This window comes from Canis lupus, chromosome 32 (genome assembly GCF_003254725.2).
Source record: "Canis lupus dingo isolate Sandy chromosome 32, ASM325472v2, whole genome shotgun sequence".
NCBI classification, from domain to species: domain Eukaryota; kingdom Metazoa; phylum Chordata; class Mammalia; order Carnivora; family Canidae; genus Canis; species Canis lupus.
Genome location: NC_064274.1, coordinates 28,313,193 through 28,330,337, shown reverse-complemented (window position 1 = coordinate 28,330,337; position 17,145 = coordinate 28,313,193). Strand labels below are relative to the sequence as shown.

The following is a 17,145-nucleotide window of genomic DNA, read 5'->3' as shown; positions in this document are numbered from 1 at the left end:
GAGGGAGAAGCTGTTGCATTCTGGATGTATGTTGAAGGTAGAGCCAAGAGGATTTACTGAGGGACTAGATATGAGGTATGAGATAGGAAAAAAGGAAGAGTCAAGATTTTGGCTTGAGGAACTTGAGAAATGGTATTGCCATTAATTTAGATTGGGAAGACTAGAGGAGAACTTGGAGGGAAATATTTGGAACTTGGTTTTGGACATGTCAAGGTTGTACCCATTAGATTCCAACTGAAGTGTTAAGTGACCAGTAAAAATATGGTCAAAATAGACTAAGAGTATTTATTTGGAAATCATCAATATAGATGATATTTAATACTGCAAGACTGGGTAAGATCACCCAGGGAGTGAGTGATTTAGAAAAAAAGAGATGATCTGGGGTGCTTGGGTGGTTCAGTGGGTTAAGTGGCTGCCTTCAGCTCAGGTCACAATCTTGGGGTCCTAGGATCAAGCCTCGAGTTGGGCTCCCTGCTCAGCGGGAAGTCTGCTTCTCCCTCTCCCATCCCAGATTATGGTCTCTCTCACTCTCTCAAGTAAATAAATAAAATCTTAAAAAAAAAAAAAGAAAAGAAAAGAAAAGAAAAGAAAAGAAAAGAAAGATAATCCAAGGACTGAACCCTGTACCATAACCTTTAGAAGTAGAGTTGATGAGGGAGAACTAGCCCTCCCAAAACTGAGGAGGAGAGGCAAAAATAAATAAATAAATAAACAAATAAATAAATAAATAAATAAAAATAAAAAGTTAACCTGGTAAGTGTGATGATCTGAAAGGCAAATGAAGTAAGTTAGAAAGATAGAGGGAAATTTGATCCTTGAATAACTATGTAAAGCACAGCTGCCCCCTAATTCATCTGGTGAGACTGTTAAAGGAGAGAAAAATAGACTTCATTATTTTTAATCCACTGAAGTGTTGAGTCTCTTCGATAAAAAAAAAAAAAAAATTAAACTTTTACCCTAACATCAGGCAAATAGCAAATAATATCATCAACTAGATCTTCAACAACAACAACAAAGTCAACATTTATAAAAATCTGAGATACTAACTTTGAAATGTGATGTACATGTGTGTACACATGTGGGTGTCTTTGGAAGGGTTTGAACATTTCAATAATTTTTTTAAAAAACCCATATCATCTGGAGTCAACTCTACTAGTCAACTCTTTTATGGTCTTAGATTTAGAGAAGGACTTGTATCTGGGTAACTAGAATCTACTTATACTTACATAGAGATGATGAGGATCTTTTCCACCTATTTTATAGCGGTGTTGATTTTGTATTCCCATAATCTTCCCTTTTGCCAAAGAATTTCTAGCATGTTCCCAGTGTTTTGCAGGATCTAAATGCTAAAAGGAGGGCAGCCTGGGTGGCTCAGTGGTTTAGTGCCTGCCTTCAGCCCAGGGTGTGATCCTGGGGACCCAGGATCGAGTCCTGCATTGGGCACCCTGCATGGAGCCTGCTTCTCCTTCTGCCTGTATCTTTGCCTCTCTCTGTGTGTCTCTCATGAATAAATAAATAAAATATTTTTAAATGCTAAAAGGTACTCCTTTTAAAACATGACAGAGAACTCAACAACAGCAATAAGAACAAAACGGAGTCAAGTTACAAATGCAAAGCTGACTTTATCAAATGCATGCAAAGCAAACCTTGAATAGGAGCCACACCTTTAGATCTGGCCAAAATGGAAAGATCCTTGGTTGAGAAATAAAGAGGAGAATAAAAAGTACTTTGCGTAGTAGATTGCCAAATTTCCTAACCTATCCAAGAACTGCAGATTGCTAGAATCCTATCCAAGAACTGTAGATTGCTAGAGGCTAGATGGCATCACATCCCTAAGTAAGAAGACCTGGGTTCCCATGTCAGCCTAAACTCACACAAGCTGAGGACCTTGGACTTCGGGGAAACACCAATATCAAGGTCAGGAACAAAACTGAAGGCCAAACAGGGAGCCCGTTCAGAATGCTAGAAAGTGGTATCTATGCAGGTTGCCAAGACTAAAGGGGCCAGAAGCATTTCCCAACACTGGGCTCCTGTAATCAGAAATGTGAAAGTCAGAGGAAAAGACCAAGGGCAGTCAGTGAAGTGCTTTCAAGGAAGGAATGTTCCAGGGAAATTGTCTAGAATAGGGATGAGCCTTAGGTGGGTGTGTACTCTTTCCATATGAAACAATAAAATCTGTCTCAGTTACATTGTTTCAGTCTTCTTTCACTTATACACTTATTCCTTCACTTGTTCAAGCACTCTGATGCAAAAGACACAGAACTAGGCAGTGAAGATAACACGGTAAGCAGAGTAGACAGGATTTCTTATCCTCGCACAATTTACAATCTAGCAGAGACCTACAGAATCATCCATTTAATTTACAAACAAATGGTGCTTAGTACTTGTCAGTTATATTGTTCTAACTACTTTATAAATATTAACTTCTTTAATACTCAACAACCCATGAAGTAGGTACCATTATTGCCCTTGTTTTATAGGTGAGGAAACTAAAGTATAAATAAGTATAAATAAGTTAGGGTATGTTAGAGCAGGACTTGAATACAGGCAGCTTGGCATCAAGGTCCATGCTCTTAAGCATTTATTTACAAACTCTCATAAGTGTTCTCTAGGAAAAGTGTAGGGTGCAATATATATAATAGGTTATAACCAGGGGATCAGATGTAATTTGAAAAGAAATGAAACTAGAACAGAAATTCAAAAGAAGGTGTGTTCATTAGTGTTAAATGCTCCAAGTAGTTCAAGCAGTATGAAACTAAAAACAGAATATTGATATGTGCAAAAGGGAAGTCAGAGGCAAAAGTACTAAGAAAAGTTTCCGAGGATACATTGCTGCCAGCTTATGGTTAATTGTCAGAGCTTCTCAAAGAGGAATGCGTTGCTTTGTGAGGTGAGGAGTTCCTCCTTTTGTAGATTTCTTCAGAATAGGCTAAAAACTACCTACAATGGGATTATCACATAGTATGTGCTCAACAAATATATGCTTACTAACTGGTAAGGATATTATAGAGTGTTGGATTGTTAGACTAATTAAGATCTCTTCCAACCTTAAGATTCTAAATTTTAACTAATTCTGAATTTGTGCTAACAGTGAATTTAATTATGCTAAAGTTTTTCTTAAGACTTATCAAAATGGCTTGATATAGAAATTTATAGTGGGTGTAAGATTTTAGGGACTGTTTTAGGCAAATTGTTTTTAAATCTAATTTACATATAGTTAATGTGTTAATCTAAAACTGGATACTCTGTATCTTTTATTAATACTTTTGGCATGATTCCTGTGGTAGTTTAATATATATTACTATAGGAAAATAATAAAATTGTATTTATTTAAAGTAAATATATAGTCTAGACATTGATTTTGATCTTTCCCATCTTTCCCTAATTAGTTGTGTTAGTAGATAACTTCTAGAAAATGCACACAATGTCTGGCTATAACCCCATTCAAAGATTCACAGTAGATGTTATTCAATTAGTTTCCAAAAGATAATGTTTTGCTTACATTCTGAAATGTTTGCGTTTGTGGTATAACATACATTATAATCCTTGTCCCTCTGCTTGAAACTCTCTGCTTGGGGAAAGTGGCTATAAAGGACTTTCACTCTTTTCCATATGCCTCCCAATTTCTGAAAACCATGGAAACTCTGGAAGGATCCTAGTGGTGGCTCTGATGTTTTAATATGTGACTTGGATACCTGACTGCCACTGTCACACTGTAAGGGAATCTGAAAGGCAAACAGAGAAATGTGAATCCCTTGTCATTTGGAGGGAGAAAAGCATATTGGATAGAAAAAAAATTTTTAAAGTGGATTAATTTCATGGCACTCTTGGAACATTTAAAGAAAACAAATAATGACACAACGTAGCTGGTCAGTCCTCCATTTAGTTGTTCTTGCTATGCCAGCATTAAAGAGCTAATCTTAAAATGTCTCAGTGGTACTGTCTGAGGTAGCAATGGAGGGGTTCCAGAATGCAGACTCCGAATGTGCTTCAGGCTAAGACAGCTCCTGCAGTATAAATCAGATATCCACTGGAATCAAACTCAGCGAGGGTGGCACCACTATCACCCCAGCATCTGCAATAGTCCCTCCATTGATGGGCTATGTAAGTGGTTTCCAATTTTTCTCAATTACAAACCATGCACTACTAATTATCCTGTGCATAATTTTTGTGTACGAATTTCAGTAGATCTAAAGAAAAGATCTCTGGAAACAAAACTGCTGATTATAGATTAACTATATTTTACATTCCTGTAGCTATTTCCAAAATGCCCTTCAAGAAGTCACAATAATCTATACTCCTGAAATTTGTATTTCAGAAATATTGACCCAAGAAGAAAGGTACTAGGGAGGCAGCTATAAGCTATGTATGTGTGTCTGTGTGTGTTCATTAGAGATTAAAGCATACTTTATAAGATTCCTGTTGAATTCTAAGGCTTGCATGCTGTCTCATTCTCTGAGATCTGGGTTGATGGTAACTTCTAGCTCTATACTCAGACATGAGACATTGTTTCCCTGTGATTTGTTATATTGTTTTGGTGTGTGTTTTGGTGTGTGTTTTGGTGGAAATTCTTGGTTTGTCTGGTCATTTGGATTTTGTTTCTTCTGCCAGTTTTTGTTTTGTTTTGTTTTTGTTTTTTGACAAGGGAGAGATGGGGCAGAAAGAATGATAACCATGGGGGAAGTAGGAAAGGAGATATACCTTTTGTACATTTGGGTGTTCTTCTATCTAAAGCATTAGGTATGGGGCACAGAGCCTGATCAGGAAATCTCCAAAAGGGCAGGTTTTGACTGCATGTAGAAGGAAGCACAGAGGGGTTGCCATGCTCAGTACTTGAGATCATAGGTGCTGCTGAACAGGTACATCAAAAAGATAGAAAAAATCACACAGAAAATCCTTGTACAGTTACCTTTTCACAGCTATGCCTTTTTATTCTTGTCAACTTTGTTTTATATTTCAGGATTTTCCTACAGTATGTATGTATTATTGGAATGTGTTAGATTTCCAAATTGGAAAAGAGAAAGGAAACTGGAGAACTTGCGTTTTAGTTTTGCTACTTCCTAGTTCTGTAGCCTTGGGCAAATTTTAAAATCTTGAGTAGCTGCAGTCCTCTCATTCTTAAAATATGAATAAATAAGTTAATCATCAGGATGAAATGAGGTAATGTAGGAAAAGCTTAGTAGGCACGAAGGACCTGGTATACAATAGGGCCCAATGGATGGTCTTATTACCAAAAACATTATTATTACTAGTGGTGGGGATGGTAGTAAACATCTTTGACATAAAAGTAGTGGACTCTTCTAAAGATATCAGTTGACAAGAACTCCTTCAGAGAACTCACCATTGAAAAAGCATTGCAATTCTCAGGAAATGAAGTACAAGGAGAGTAAAGATAAATGCTACAGTTTTCTCAAGAAGAATGCTTTCTTACAGGTGGCTTTGCTTAGAGATTAACTTGAAATCTGAAGAAAACTTGATATACTTTTAATCAATATCTTCTAACAGGTGATATGTACTCTCCAGATTTTCCTCCTGAAACACAATTATTAGCTCTCACTCTGGAATCAGACACGCTAGCACTGATATTCATTGTTTGGGTATTCAAATGAAGCCCAAGATATTGTTTATGTTTTTTTTAAGGTCACACTGTCAACTTTTGTGAAAGTGCCCCCTTATGGATCAAATTAAGGTTTTTAATTCATTTATTAATAATCTGCAGGTAATTTCACTTAACTTTGGAGTATCTTTATGCCATTACAGTTGAACATGGATTGTCATGGTTCCTTAGAATTTATATATCAAGAAAAATAAAGCCATATTAAATTTCTGGCTGAGGAAGTTGGACTTTTCCCCAACTTTACTTGTTCGAAGTAAACAGCCCCCTCTCTCTCTACCAAAAAGCACTAACGTGAACTGATTTCTTTGCATTTTCTTGCTTTTCAGCATTTGTGATTTCCATCTCCTTTGTATTAGGGGAGGTCTTTTGGCTTATTCATAGTGAAATGATGGACATTTTTACTGTCAGGATTTTTCTTTTTAAATTTTATTTAATTATTCATGAGAGACACAGAAAGAGAGGCAGAGACATAGGCAGAGGAAGAAGGAGGCTCCCTGTGGGGAGCCCGATGTGGGACTTGGTCTAAGGACCCCAGAATCATGACCTGAGCCAAAGGCAGATGCTCAACTACTGAGCCACCCAGGTATCCCAGGATTTTTCATTAAAACCTGATTGTGTGTAAACCTGACAGGAGGCTTTTTTTGCTATCTTACTTTCGACTCATATTTCTAGTGTTGACCTGAATCCTAGAACCATCGATCCTCATTTCTTATTAGTAAATACCTTAGCTGTTATTGCCATTTATGTTCTTCTTATGTTCTTATGTTTTTCTTTCTTTTTTTTTTTTAAAGATTTTATTTACTTATTCATAGAGACAGAGAGAGAGAGGCAGAGACACAGGCAGAGGAGAAGCAGGCATCATACAGAGAGAGCCTGATGTGGGACTCTATCCAGGGTCTCCAGGATCACACCCTGGGCTGCAGGCGGCGCTAAACCGCTGCGCCACCAGGGCTGCCCTGTTCTTATTTTTCAAAGTTGTTCATTTTCACATTTTTGTATTCTCCAAGCCTAACACAGTGCCTGGTATGTGCAGACTCTTTGTAAGTATTTATTGGTGCTAAAGCAACAAGTTTCTTTGGTTAAAAATCTGCCCAAGTATTTAATTGGCTAGATGTTGATCTGTGTTATCAGCCCTTTTGCACATTAAAACCATCTCAGTGATTTGAAAAATGCCAGTGCATAGCCTCCACTATATGACAATTTAGTCAGAATCTCAGGGGGCCCAGGCATTTCATAGTATTTAAAAGCTTTCCAGGTGATTCTAATATGTACTGGGGCTGAGAAATACTTATGCAGGTCACATTTCATAATTTATTTTATTTTTTAGTTTTTTTTAAAAAGATTTTATTTATTCGTGAGAGACACACACAGAGAGAGAGAGGCAGAGACATAGGCAGAGGAGGAGAAGCAGGCTCCATGCTGGGAGCCCACTATGGGACTCAATCCCAGGACTCCAGGATCACACTGAGCTGAAGGCAGACAACTCAACTGCTGAGTCACTCAGGCGTCCCCTTGTAATTTAATGTTTATCTGATTATATTTTTTCCCCTTTTGCAGTCATTACATTAATATCCAATAACCTAGATTTCCTATAAGATTTAACATAGGCTTTTGTCCAGTCTTATAGAAGCCAAGAAAAAAAAATCATTTTTTCACTCTCTTCTCCTTTCCACTTTTATTTAGTACTTTAAAAATTCAACATGAGAAGGGTGCCTGGGTGGTGCAGTTGGCTGAGTGTCCAACTCTTCATTTCAGCGCAGGTTGTGATCTCAGGGCCATGATCTTAGGGTGGTAAGATGAAGCTCCATGCCCTCGGTGGGCAGAGTCTGCTTAAGACTCCCTCTCCCTCTGCACCCCCTCTGTCCTCCTCAGATAAATAAATATTTAAAAAAAATTCAACATGATTAAGATAGAGATCTTGAAAGCAAAAGGGTTGCTTTCAATAAAGTCTCATAGCCTTTGTTCTACCCACTGGGTGTATTATGACCTCACACTTTGGTTACTAGGACAGAAATTAGCTCTAGAAATGGTACTTGGCAAGTACACATACATGGTGAGGGGATTCTCTTACAAATGTTACTTGTAATCCAACAAATAGTGACCTTGGGACTTGAAGGTTCAATGAGAGACTAGAGTTAAAATCTAAAAACCACTTAGAGTTCAGGGAGTTTTTGTCTTCAAAGGCAAAGCATAGTTAAATTAAGGGGTTTAAAATCATAGTTCTGAGTGTAATGTTTTTAAAAAAACTTAGTTTTTGTAGCTAATTTAGGGCATAGTTTTGTCTACAATTATAAACACTGCCTTCTAATCTTTTTTCCTCCATAATCCTAGCCTGTTTTTATGACACAGGGCAAGAAGTACCAGAATTAAAGGGCTTTTTAGTGTCCTTTTGTAGTAAAACACTGTATTCTTTCCAAATGAAGCAGCCACAAAAATTATGATCCCACTTGTAAAATAAATATTTGGATAATTAGAGTGTTTTAAAAAGAACTATCCCACACAAGAATATAAACAAGGAAATGTTTGTGTAATGAATAAAAATATTCTATCAGGGGAGCACAACATTTTGGAAAAATATTTGAAAAATATTTTTAGAAGATATGTGTTCTATAGGCATTAGCATTTTTGGAAAATCATGAAAAATAAGTCACTTCAAATTATTAACAAGTACTTTTGTACTAAGTTTATCAGATACAAAGAGAAAAACTGATTCTTAAGGGAAAATTTAGGAGGCCAAGCTAGATCATTTAGACCATCCAAATTCATTCTAATTGGATTTAGTTAAATTACAGGATAATGCACAATTTTTAAGGTATTCTTACATTTTATAATATTATTGTCATTTATTTTTATTGCTGTGTATAGTTATAATTTCACTACCCAGCAAATAACTCCAAAATTTAAAAAAAAATCTTAAACAGTACAACAATCTTATTATTTTGTGTTAAGATTATAAAACTTTAAATTAACAAATTAGGGATGCCTGGGTGGCTCAGTGGTTGGGCGTCTGCCTTTGGCTCTCGGTGTGATCCTGGAGTTCTGGATCAAGTCCCACATCATGCTCCTTGCGGGGAGCTTGCTTCTGCCTCTGCCTGTGCCTCTGCCTTCTCTCTGTGTCTCTCACGAATAAATAAATAAAATCTTTTTAAAAAAACAAATTAATTAATTAACAAATTAAACTATGTAGTTGTTTGATCAATACCTACCCAATGGAAATGCTTTCGGGGAAACAAGTCTAAAAACCAAACTCTGAATTAGTTTGTGTACATGAATTGATGCTTTATTCTATGTGTTCCATCATATCTTTCAGTGTTTTTGTGTGAACTAAATGGACTAAATATTTTTAAAGTTTTGGAAAGCTAGCCAGAAAGCATATCTATGAAGTATTCAAGCCATTATGATTGTACATATATATATATCAAAAGTATCAAATAAGCAGATTTGGAAGAACAATCAAGTTACCTGTGAAATTAATAGGAGAGTTCTACTCACAAACATGAGATCATGGCATATGATTATTGGTTTTCTACTCCTGGCTATACATTTTCAGTTTTACTCCCTTCTTTTCTTTTCTTTCTTCCATACCTGCCCTCTTTTTCACTCCTCTTCTCTTCTCTTTTCTCTTCTTCCTCCCTCCCGCCTTCCTTTCTCTTTTCTTTCCTTCCCACCCTGTTTTCTTCTAAGAAAAATGTAGTGAGTCCATGCTACACATCAAGTATTGTGTAAGCTGTGAGAGAGACCTAATCCCCTTTTAAATTTTTTTTTTTAATTTTTTATTTATTTATGATAGGCACACAGTGAGAGAGAGAGAGAGAGGCAGAGACACAGGCAGAGGGAGAAGCAGGCTCCATGCACCGGAAGCCCGACGTGGGATTCGATCCCGGGCCTCCAGGATCGCGCCCTGGGCCAAAGGCAGGCGCCAAACCGCTGCGCCACCCAGGGATCCCCCTAATCCCCTTTTAATGGTAATTTTACTTTCTGAGTTGGAAGATTTAGACGGACAATTGGGAAACTAAATGAGGAATAGTGTCAAATAATGATAATTTTCTGTGCCAATGGAAAAATACTCCAATAATTTTACTTATATTGTCTCATTTATCCTCAACAACTCTATGAAACTAGTAGTATTGCCTGCCCTCTTCTACAGAAGGTGTGACTGAGGCCCTGAGGTAGTTAAATAACTTGGCCAGGGATGTGGAGTTAGTAAGTGGTGGAAGTGCCAAATGTAGGCAGTCTGACTCCAGAAACTGTAGTCTTAACCATTAAACTATACTACACAGTGGAGAAATTCTTTAGTTGAAGAGAAGGGAGAAAATTAAAGAGTTTGGTTGGTTTATTTTGACTATAAAAACAACAAAAAAAGTTTTTCTGTGCCTTTTATATGGATACAATTTTAACCTAGCTTAGCAGTGAAGCTTTCATCTTGATTATGTGGTTACTATGGATTGTTTTACTAAAGTTTAGCTCATAGTTCTTTTTTATATATGGGATCCAATTTGGCTTGAAGACATGCTCCAAATTTTGACTGAAGGACTGGAAGGTGTATTGGCTGCAAACTAGATTGATCAACTAAACCTTCCAAATGAATTGCTTCACAAACAGGTTTGGCAAAGGATATGTGTTTAGTGAAGATAAATGTCATGTCTAGGCATTGGTAGAGTGTTCCCCTAGGAGAGATGGCTAATATTGCACAACTAGCATTTCCCATGGCAATTTTGAGATAAATAAGGGAACCTTTCAGTTTGGGAATTGACGTGCTATCTACAATTACAGCCTTATCCAATAGCTCATATTTCAGATGCTAAAGATAGATGCTTCAGTTATAGTATGTGTGTGTTTTAGATGTATCAAATGGTTTCTATTTTTTTTTTTAATATAGAAATGTGCCAAATAACTCTAGAGGGAAAAAAGAGCTCTTTGTATACTTGGATAACAGTCCTTTATCAGATGTATGTTTTACATATATTTTCTTACAGTATGTATCTTGCCATTTTCTCATTTTCTCTACATTGCCTTTCACAGAGAACAAGATTTTAATTTTAGTGAAGTCAGTTTATAGATCATTTCTTTTATAGATTATGCTTTTGGTGTTGTATCTAAAAAATCATCTCTAGGGGCTCCTGGGTGGCTTAATTGGTTAAGCAACCAGCTCTTGATTTCAGTCCAGGTCATGCTCTCAGGGTTCTGGGGTTGAGTCTGATCAAGCACTACATCAAGCCCCATATTGAACCTTGCATTGAGCCCCACGTGGAGCCCTGCATGGAGCTCTGTGCTTAGTGGGGAGTCTGCTTCTCTCCCCCTCTTTCTCTCTAGCCCTCCCCCCACTTGTGCTTTCTCTTTCAAATAAATAAATAAATAAATAAATCTTTTAAAAAAAAGTCATCTCCATACCCAAAGTCAATTAGTTTTCTCTTATATTATCTTTAAGTTTTATAGTATGGTATTTTACATTTAGGTCTATGATCTATTTTTAATTAATTTTTGTGAAAAGTGTCTATATCTAGTATCTAGATTCCTTTTTTTTTTTTTGGCATGTGGGCCAGTTGTACCATTTGTTGAAAAGATTATCTTTGATTCTTTGTCAAAGATTAATTGACTTTACTTATGTAGGTCTATTTCTAGGCTCTTTGTTCATTTTGTTGATTTATTTGTCTATTCTTTCACCAATACTATACTATTTTGATTAATGTAGCTCTGTAGTAAGTATTCAAGTCAAGTAGTGTCAGTCTTCTGACTCTGTTCTTCTCTTTCAAAATTGAGTTTGCTATTCTGGGTCTTTTGCCCCTCTGTGTGAACTTTAAAGTCAGTTTGTCAATATCTGCAAAATAACTTCCTAGGCTTTTGATTGCTATTGCATTGAATGTATAGTTCAATTTGGGAAGAATTGGCATCTTGACAATATTGAGTCTTCTTATGCATGAATGTGGAATATCTCTACATTTATTTAGTTCTTCTTTGATGTCTTTCATTAGAGTTTTGTAGTTTTCCTCATATAGATCTTGTACATATTTTGTAAGATTGATTTCATGTATTTCATTTTTGGGGTGCTAAATGGTAATGTGTTCTAAATTTAAAACCCACTTGTTCATTGCTGGTATATAGGAGATCAGTTGACTTTTTAAAAAATATTTATTTATTTATTTATTCATTCATTTATTCATTCATTCATTCATGAGAGACACAGAGAGAGAGAGAGAGAGAGAGAGAGAGAGAGAGAGAGAGGCAGAGACATAGGCAGAGAGAGAAGCAGGCTCCACGCAGGGAGCCCGACGTGGACTCGGTCCCGGGACCCTAGGATCACGCCCTGGGTCGAAGGCAGGCACCAAACCACTGAGCCACCCAGGGATCCCCTGACTTTTGTATATAAACTTTGTATGCTGCAATCTTGGCTATAATCACTTAATAGTTCCAGGCTCATTTTTTTGTTGTTGTTGTTGGTTATTTCATATTTTTACATAGACAATCATGTCATCCTAGTACTGGTTCCCATGGAGGTTTCTGCTCCAGTAAATTGTAATTCTCTGTATCTGCCTATCTCTCCAATATGGAGGGGGGCAGGGGAAGTGGCTTGCCCTGTGACTTCATTTCTCTGAGGAATCTAAGAGGAGTTGTTGATTTTTCTGCTTGTTCAGCTTCTTGTTGTTAGGACCACGTGATGACTTCTAAACTCTTTATGTGCCAGACTAGAAATCTAGGTTTTCTCCTTAATATCTTTTAATAGTTGATTCTTTTTCATATTTCACTGCAATGGGCATTTAGTTGTAAACATTTTCAAATAAGTGCATTTCTATAACTATTAGAACTATGTGTTTTGGGGCACCTGGGTAGCTCTGTCAGTTGAGCATCTGACTCTTAGTTTCAGGTCAGGTCATGATCTCAAGGTCATGATCTTGGGGTTGTGAGATCAAGCCCCATGCTGGGCTTTGCACTCAGCCCAGAGTCTGCTTGAGATTCTCTTTCTCCCTCTGCCAATCCCCTGCTCTCCCTTTCTCTCTAAAAGAAAGAAAGAAAGAAAGAAAGAAAGAAAGAAAGAAAGAAAGAACTACATGTTCTGATAAATTGTTGCCTTTACTTATTAAATTCAATTCTAGTGCCTCTCCACTGTTATAGTGATATTTTGTACAGATATTTGTGCTGGTGAGACATACTTACTTTCAAATGTAAGTAAAAAGGTAAAAAAAAAATCACATTATAAAGCTACACAATATTTTGAACCATCTGCCACTTTGCCTTCCTATTTCTGTGAACATGGGATTCACTATAAATTAAGATGTTTAATAAGGTCAGATTAAATTGTTATTTTTTTAAACTGGAAATGAATGGAGATTCTCTATGTTTTTTCTTATACTCCTAGGGAAAAAAAAAAGAGACAATTTTGATGTTACCTTGTCATCACAAACAAGCAGATTTTGGTTATTTTAGTAGCAGAGATAAAATAGCTAGCTACTCAGAAGTTTCAATCTATCTTTTTAAAAAAATATAAGGTAGGAGTTCAACATATGTTCATAAAACCTTTTTAAGCTAAATTATTTTTTTAATATTTGAATAAATAATAGTAGAAAAAATTAAAATCCCCAAAGAGCATCCATTGTAAATTATGTTTTCCTGATCTCTTTGCCCAGAGAAAACCATTCTCGACAGTTTTCTTATAATCTTTCCGGAAATAGTCTACAAATATATTTTCACAAAAGGTGGTGATGATAGTGATCCCAAATGACAACATTTATGACAGACACTGTTCTAAGTATTTCATTTTTTTAAAGTTTTTTTGTTTACTCATGAGAGACACATAGAAAGAGAGGTAGTGACAGAGGCAAAGGGAGAAGCAAGTTCCCTGCAAGGAACCCAATGCAGGACTCAGTCCCAGGACCCTGGAATCACACCCTGAGCGGAAGGCTGATGCTCAACTGCTGCGCCACCCAGGTGTCTCTGTACTAAGTATTTCACAGAAATTGATTTCTTTAATCCTCACACCAGGTGCATGATATATATTTAGCTGTATGATAGTACCTTTTAAAAATAAATAAGTGGAGGATTAGAGAGGGTAAGTAACTTGCCCAAGGTCACACAGCCAGTTTAGAAGAGCTGGGATTCTACTTCAGGGAGTTAGCTCCATACTACATCAGTATACTGTCTGCAGACTCAACACACTGTTTTTGGACATTTTATTTTTCACTTAGTATTTTACTTTGGAAATAATTTCTATCAATATATTTAGAATTAGTCTATTCTTTCTGGTGGCTGAATCCTCTTGATTATATCAGTTCCCAACTTGGAACATTTGGCAATGTCTAAAGATATTTTTTGGGGATCCCTGGGTGGCGCAGCGGTTTGGCGCCTGCCTTTGGCCCAGGGCGCGATCCTGGAGACCCCGGATCGAATCCCACATCGGGCTCCCTGCATGGAGCCTGCTTCTCCCTCTGCCTATGTCTCTGCCTCTCTCTCTCTCTGTGTGACTATCATGAATAAATAAATAAAATCTTTAAAAAAAAAAAAGATATTTTTGGTTGTCATAACTGGCATCACTACTGGCGTCTAGTAGGTAGAGTTTAAGGACATCCCCAACAACAAAGAATTATTTTAGTGCAAAATGTCAGTAGTACTCATGTTGGGAAACCCTGCAGTATATTTTATTTTATCTGTTACATATTTTTCTAAACTAAATTTAAATTAAAATTTTTCTCAGTCAGAAATCTGATTGTGTACAGTTGCACTCCAGTTTGCATAAGATGAAAGAATAAAGAAACAAAATCTAAAATTAACAATTCTAGATGATTTTGAGGATTGATAGAAACTTTTCCTGTTTGTAAAAACCGCAAAGTTTCTAAGAAAGGCAAAATTGAGAAACCCTAAAGTTGAAAGCATTTTCGGATTGATCTAAGTAAGCCTCTCTAATACTTAGAGTGAAACACATCAAAATACAAAGTTAATTTTCATTACCTAATGAACATACTGGTGATCCAAAATGAGTTCAATTCCAGAGAAGATTGGGGTCCCTTCATTTTTAGGTATAGAGGACTGACCAGCTTTGCCAAGTCTCCTGTTCCTACTGGAACAAAAAAAAAAAAAAAAAAAAAGCTGACGGAGTGAACCACCTATGAAAATAAAGTAACAATTCCCTAATGAGTATTATTTAGATAATTTATATTTTATTTTTCAAAAATAACAAAAGTAATACATGTTTGTGGTAATTCAAATAATATTGAAGGATATGAAGAAAAATTAAAAGTTTCTCTTACTGCTCAGCCTAATCTTACTTCTTAAGGATAATCATTATTAAGAGTTTGTTAATAATCTATATCTATTTCTTATGTATGTGCAAACACCTATGTATCTATTTATTATAAATACACACATTTGGTATTTTTCCTACAACAATGAGCTCCAACTATTTATTTATTTATTTTATTTATTTTTTTTTTAATTTTTATTTATTTATGATAGTCACACAGAGAGAGAGAGAGAGAGAGGCAGAGACATAGGCAGAGGGAGAAGCAGGCCCCATGCAGGGAGCCCAATGTGGGATTCGATCCGGGGTCTCCAGGATCGCGCCCTGGGCCAAAGGCAGGCGCCAAATCGCTGCGCCACCCAGGGATCCTCCAACTATTTATTTAAACCTCTTTTCCCACCTTCACCCCACCATTCATCCGTTTGTCAACCTAAGTCAACTCAAACAGATCTAACTCGTTATCTTTAATTCACCATGTAATATGTTATATACAGGTATACCAAATTTATTTAGCTATTACATTATTATGGATTTTTTAGAACATCTCTAGTTTTACCATTAGATAACGCAGCAAGTAGCATACTTATATTTGCATACTTTTATAATTATCTCTCAAGGATTGATTTCACGAGGTAGATTTATTAGGTTAGAAGATATGCACATTTAAAATTTGATAAGTACTGTCAGTGCATATGATTGCCTATTTGCTCACAGCCTACTGAAGAAATTGGAAAGAATTATAAATGACTAATGATAGAGACACAAATAATTATGGTACTGCAATAGATGAATTCTTATATGGATATTAATAGATGGATTATAGTATAAATACTAAAATGTTAAGCACAAAGGAGGCCTTACAACATGAAAATGTTTACAATACCAAGGGTAAAAAGTTGAATGCTTTGTATGTAAAATTACACATGAATAGGGTTGAGAAATGGAAGAGTACATGAACAAGTGAAAACCATTTGAGTGAAAGTAGAGATAATTTTTTCCCTTTTTTGGTTCTTTGGTATTCTTGTGTTATTTGTACAATAAATATAATAAAAATGAGAACCTTTAAATAATTAACAGAAAAGATAAATATAAAAAATTTTAATCAGATTTATTGGCTTATCTTAATGTAGCCTTAATTTGCTATTTATCCCTTCCAATAGACAATGACAAATTATATGTGTATTCATGTTGTTGGGATTGGGTGCTTTAAAAAGATGATCTTTCTTTCATAGAGAATGGCATAATGCTGAAAAAAAATCACTGGCACATCACATTTTGAAAGTTATTGGTAGGTACCAATGCAATAGATTTAGCACAGTCTCTTGAATTTGGACAAATGTTCATTTGTTTAAATTTTCTTTTTGCCCAAGTAGGTCATAAAAGGTTTCTTTCATTCAGTTTTTTTCTTATATAAGTTTTTTTTTTGAAGATTTTATTTATTTATTCATGAGAGACCCAGAGAGAGAGAGAGAGAGAGAGAGAGAGAGAGAAGCAGAGATACAGGAAGAAGGAGAAGCAGGCTCCATGCAGGGAGCCCGATGCGGGGCTCAATCCTGGGACTCCAGGATCACGCCCTGGGCCAAAGGCAGGTGCTAAACCGCTGAGCCACCCAGGATCCCTCTTCTATAAGTTTTAATGACAAAAACCAAAGTTTTGAAGATGATAAAATAGTAGAATTGTGGTAAGAAATATTTTTGCTCAGGGCGCCTAGGTGGCTTTGTCGATTGAGCACCTGCCTTGGGCTCAGGTTGTAATCCTGGAGTCCTTGGATGGAGTCCTGCATCAAGCTCCCTGCTCAGTGGGGATCCTGCTTCTCCCTCTCCCTCTGCTCCTCCCCCACTCCTGTGGACTCTCTTGCTCACTCTCTCTCTCCCTCCCAAATAAATAAAATCTTAAAAAAAAAAAAAAAAAGAAAGAAAAAGAAAAAAGAAAAGAAATACCTTTGCTCCTCTTGAAGGACAGGAAGGCCTTGGCCAGGTCCTTGAGATGGGCCCAAGTATTCAGGCAATAGCTTAACTTAAAAGATGAGAGCAGGCGTGGCCTAGGGTATGTATGCCTGGTTCTGAGAGAGCCATCCAACATGAACAGGAGTTGCCTTTTGTGATGTAATGGAAAATAAGGTTACATAGGTAGAGGGCAGGGAAAGAGGAGAACAGGCATTGAAAGCCAGACAGAAAAGAGTTTGTATCGAATGCATTAAATTGGATTGATTGAAATAAGGAGACACTAAGATCCTCAGCCAGGAAACGAGAAAAAGTGAACAGCTGTTATCTTTGCAAGGATGGAGAGGCATGTTCTT

The 17,145-nt window shown here is 36.5% G+C and overlaps 1 protein-coding gene across 10 annotated transcripts in view; it reads right to left on the bottom strand.

The window, feature by feature from the left end:
- Positions 1–16,931, bottom strand: part of SGMS2 (sphingomyelin synthase 2) — a 130,414-nt gene extending 113,483 nt beyond the window's left edge. For 6 of the 10 annotated variants that reach the window (XM_025465835.1, XM_025465834.1, XM_025465836.1 and 3 more), the window contains exon 1: positions 14,558–14,666. The gene's annotated coding sequence lies outside the window, so the exon portion shown is untranslated. Of the gene's footprint in view, positions 1–3,502; positions 3,678–14,557; positions 14,713–16,786 lie in introns of those variants that run through there. The other 4 variants (XM_025465838.2, XM_049105029.1, XM_025465839.3 and 1 more) reach the window with 4 other exon arrangements.
- Positions 16,932–17,145: the final 214 nt, after the last annotated feature.